The sequence below is a fragment of the Ipomoea triloba genome, chromosome 4 (genome assembly GCF_003576645.1).
Source record: "Ipomoea triloba cultivar NCNSP0323 chromosome 4, ASM357664v1".
NCBI lineage: Eukaryota > Viridiplantae > Streptophyta > Magnoliopsida > Solanales > Convolvulaceae > Ipomoea > Ipomoea triloba.
In genome coordinates, this window is record NC_044919.1 from 19214261 (window position 1) to 19219148 (window position 4888).

The window sequence follows — 4888 nt, forward strand, 5'->3', positions numbered from 1 at the left end:
CTAGAACTCCATTTACCTTGGTAACATTTTCACATAAAACTCTTGACTTTTTAAGGTTATGAACTGTTTGCATAAAGAATGTCTTGAACAGTTCATCCGAGTGGTTAACACTTTCAACCTTAAGCTTTATAACATCTCCTTACTATTAGATACATTCAAAGTCACTTTTATTCGGTAAGGTTGGTCCTTCCACTCTTTGACAATTGTTATCTTCTGGTCTTCAACTCTTCCTTGAACTCTACAACTCTTTGTTGCATCCATTCCTTGTAGCTCGTTGTCTACTTCAATTCCTTGTAAAGAGTTTAGTTGACTGTTCGAATTGTACAATATACTAAAAGTACATTATTTTTATACTGAATGTACATTATTTGATAGTATGGTCCACACAATAATAATTGGATGATGTCTCACGCCTTGAATTTGCAAGATAATTTGAAGTAAAAATCATATGTTTTACGTATTAAAGATTGCACTCATACTTTTGGCAGGGCCTCTTTTTTTTTTTTCTTTTTTTGAAGAAAACACAATTGCATTAATAATCAATCAAATGAGCAATACAGGCCGGTGGCCGGTGGAACAGACATCCACGACCTTAGGACAGACGAAAAACCTGACCTTAGGACAGACAAAAAACCTATTGCCCGTGCCAAGACATGAGCCACCTGATTCGCAGACCTTCTGACATGGTGAACAGACACATTCCCAATGTCATTAGCAATGCAGCGACATTGCTGTACCAACAAACCATCATATACTACAAGAAAAATTACGATTCGCAACGAAAAAATTTCATCGCAAAACAGCCAAATTTCGTCGCAAAACAGGTTTTGCAACGGAATGGCGACGGAATTCGTTCGGTCGCCTTTCGGCGTGTCGTATCTTGGTTTGCGACGAAAAAATTCCGTCGCCATATTTCGCAACGGAAAAATTCTATCGTGAAATATTACGACGGAAAATTATTCCATCACTTATTTTGGCGCTCTGGTGGAGATTAATATTCCGTCGCAAAATAACGACGTAATTATTTTCCGTCGCAATTCTATCGCGAATTTTGCCACAGACATTCTATCTTGCTATTTTTAAATTTATTTATTTATTTAAAATTATTATTTTAATGAGCTTTTAAAATTTTAATATAGAACCATAATGATATACTAAAACACTATTAATTCTATAATATTATCAATTCACATTACGTTCAAGTAATAATACATTATCAATCCATATTTTCTAAGTAATAATAGTCAATTCAAAATCTATACAATAATATAATAGTAGCCTACAAATTCTAAACTTGTACATTTGCAAAATTAGCATTGTCGAGCAGTCGAGATGTTGAGGTAATAATTTAAACCCCCCAAATTTTCGACCTACAAAAATGAAAACCAAGAAGAAAAACAAAAGAAAGCGATTAGATAAGTAACAAGTGAGCAAAGTAAGTACTAAACCACTAAGTAATAACTAACAACTAACATCTAACTATCTAAGTATCTAACATTAATAAATATTATAACGTTAATAACTAAATAAGGCAAGTACTAAACAACTAAACAAACAGAGCCATTATAACACAAGTGCACATTAAGTCATGGGCACACATAAAGAGAGAGTTGTTGAGCATTTTCAGCAGAGCCTTTATAACACAAGTGCTCATTCAGAAAATGGTTCAGACTATTAGATAGTGAAGACTTACTTGCACTCTGCTATAATAATTCTTATTGCTTTCTCCCTCTGTCCGTTCCTTTTAATCATGGTATTTGCAATTGAACCACCTGCAAGGGAGACAGGTGCACTCCAAGAGGCAAAAAAAAAAAAAAAACGAATAACCAACCCGCAATGAATAGGGAAGGTATAGTAATGCTATGAATGACCCAGTATCGAATACTGGTAATAATATCAGCAAACGAGCGTTCTCCTGTGCTTCCAGACATGCCGAGCTCCGCATATTCTTGTACAATTAAAAGGGGCCGATTCCATAAAAGATGAGATCAGTAAATGGAAATTCAATTCACTGAAATAGCATCCTTGTGAGATCGTCAATATTGTACCGAGGGCGTCTTTAGAGTATACCGAATCAGTATAGCTATCCTTCTTCTGACGCAGCAACGCAATTTGAATTAGTATCGAAAGTAAGTGCTAAATAATTTCTTTCTTCCTTTACTTGTTGATGTAAAATGATGTTCCATTCAATAGAAAAGTCGTTCAACAAAAGAGATTCTCATAGCCCTACAATTCAAATTTCATTAGAGTCGCGGTCTCTAAAATTCCCTTTCATAGTTGTAGAAGCAGTTTTGTTGTTGGAATCCCCCTTTTTATCTTAAATGAAAGAAGGGTCATGGGCGCGTAACAAAAAAGAGTAGTAGATCATATTCGATGAGGGAAAGAGAAGAATCAAAATAGAATAATTAGAATCAATAGTTTTGATTCATTGTTGTATTGGATTGAGATCCAAAGGTTCTTTATCGATCTAGCTACTAGCTACAAGGATGGGGCTTTTTAAGATGTAAAGAGAAATAGAAAAGAGAATAGAAATTCCTAGTTTTAGAATCTAGTTGGACGATTGTGTGATAACTTTTTCCTCTTCTCGATCATTCAAGATATTTTGTGAAGGAACCTATTACTGAATCTAATGAGTTAAACTGAAAGTCAAAAGAAAAAATTGATTTTTATTTTATTAAGGCCACCGTTCCCTCGAAAATCGAAAATAGATTCGATACAAAAAATAGACGAAATGATTTTCAAAAAATTTCGTTTTTGAATTTTGAATGAAGTTAGACAACCCAGTTCTATTAGTTTACTCACGAGTTACTCATGAGTAACTCGTGAGTAAACTAATAGAACTGGGTTGTCTAACTTCATTCAAAATTCAAAAACGAAATTTTTTGAAAATCATTTCGTCTATTTTTTGTATCGAATCTATTTTCGATTTTCGAGGGAACGGTGGCCTTAATAAAATAAAAATCAATTTTTTCTTTTGACTTTCAGTTTAACTCATTAGATTCAGTAATAGGTTCCTTCACAAAATATCTTGAATGATCGAGAAGAGGAAAAAGTTATCACACAATCGTCCAACTAGATTCTAAAACTAGGAATTTCTATTCTCTTTTCTATTTCTCTTTACATCTTAAAAAGCCCCATCCTTGTAGCTAGTAGCTAGATCGATAAAGAACCTTTGGATCTCAATCCAATACAACAATGAATCAAAACTATTGATTCTAATTATTCTATTTTGATTCTTCTCTTTCCCTCATCGAATATGATCTACTACTCTTTTTTGTTACGCGCCCATGACCCTTCTTTCATTTAAGATAAAAAGGGGGATTCCAACAACAAAACTGCTTCTACAACTATGAAAGGGAATTTTAGAGACCGCGACTCTAATGAAATTTGAATTGTAGGGCTATGAGAATCTCTTTTGTTGAACGACTTTTCTATTGAATGGAACATCATTTTACATCAACAAGTAAAGGAAGAAAGAAATTATTTAGCACTTACTTTCGATACTAATTCAAATTGCGTTGCTGCGTCAGAAGAAGGATAGCTATACTGATTCGGTATACTCTAAAGACGCCCTCGGTACAATATTGACGATCTCACAAGGATGCTATTTCAGTGAATTGAATTTCCATTTACTGATCTCATCTTTTATGGAATCGGCCCCTTTTAATTGTACAAGAATATGCGGAGCTCGGCATGTCTGGAAGCACAGGAGAACGCTCGTTTGCTGATATTATTACCAGTATTCGATACTGGGTCATTCATAGCATTACTATACCTTCCCTATTCATTGCGGGTTGGTTATTCGTNGCGACATCAAGTTCGTAAAAATGACCAAATTCTTGTTAGCGATTAGGCATGATCAAAAAACTGAAATGATGAAAAACCTTTGGCTTATTTAGACTCTTCTTCCAAATTTATATACTCTTTTTTTCTTACCAGTCTCAATTTTAGCAAATTTTGTCTAAATACTAGATATGAGTAAGCATAAGAGGGGAACAGATAAATGCGGGGAACAAATAATTTTAGGAGAGATTCCTCGTCTTCCTTGTCTTAGTCTTCGACACAAGAAAGGGGGTGGAGAAAATTCCCTTTTTCTTGTCTTGTGTCGAAAGAGTAAGGATTCGTGATCCTGTTCGTTAAAGATTCCTAGTCTTGGTTTCTATTTTTCCAGACGTATCCCAACGCCCTTTCGATCAATTTCTTACTTAATAGTTTAATTTAGAATTGAAAAAAAAAAGAGAAAGAGGGGGAATTTTTTCAATTTTGATGAAATACGAAAAGAAATAGAAAAATAGAATAGAAGAAATAGAATAAAAGAAATAGAGAGAGTAAGGTTTATTAGCCTATAGAAAGTATTTGCACGATATCTAATCTACAGATATATAGATCCATTATAGCATCCAGGTAATTCCCTCTTTCTAAAGTACCGATAGATACTATCAAAGAACAGGTGTTCTGAATCAATCATTGAAGTTCATTTTTCAAAAACATCATCAGAAAAGCGGAATGGGTTTTTTTGAAACCCCAGAAATTCATTTAGACAACTATTATGATTCTTAAGAACTCAACAGGCCCTTCCCCCTCGAATCAGACAAAAAAAGAAGGAGAATCCCGTTGAGTTCTTACGCTTTCATGTCCACAACTCAATTCATCCGATTACTACAGGGATGAACCCAATCCGGAATATGAACCATAAAAGAAAATACCTATTAAACCGATTACAAGAAGACCAGTTACAGTACCTATTATCCAAAGAGGAATCCTTCCAGTAGTATCGGCCATTGACCCCACTTACCCCCACATTTCATCAAGTAGTCATGCTAGAGACATAAACAGTCATGGATAATTATGATCTTAGATCTTTCCGAATGGGCTAAGAGAATGTCTA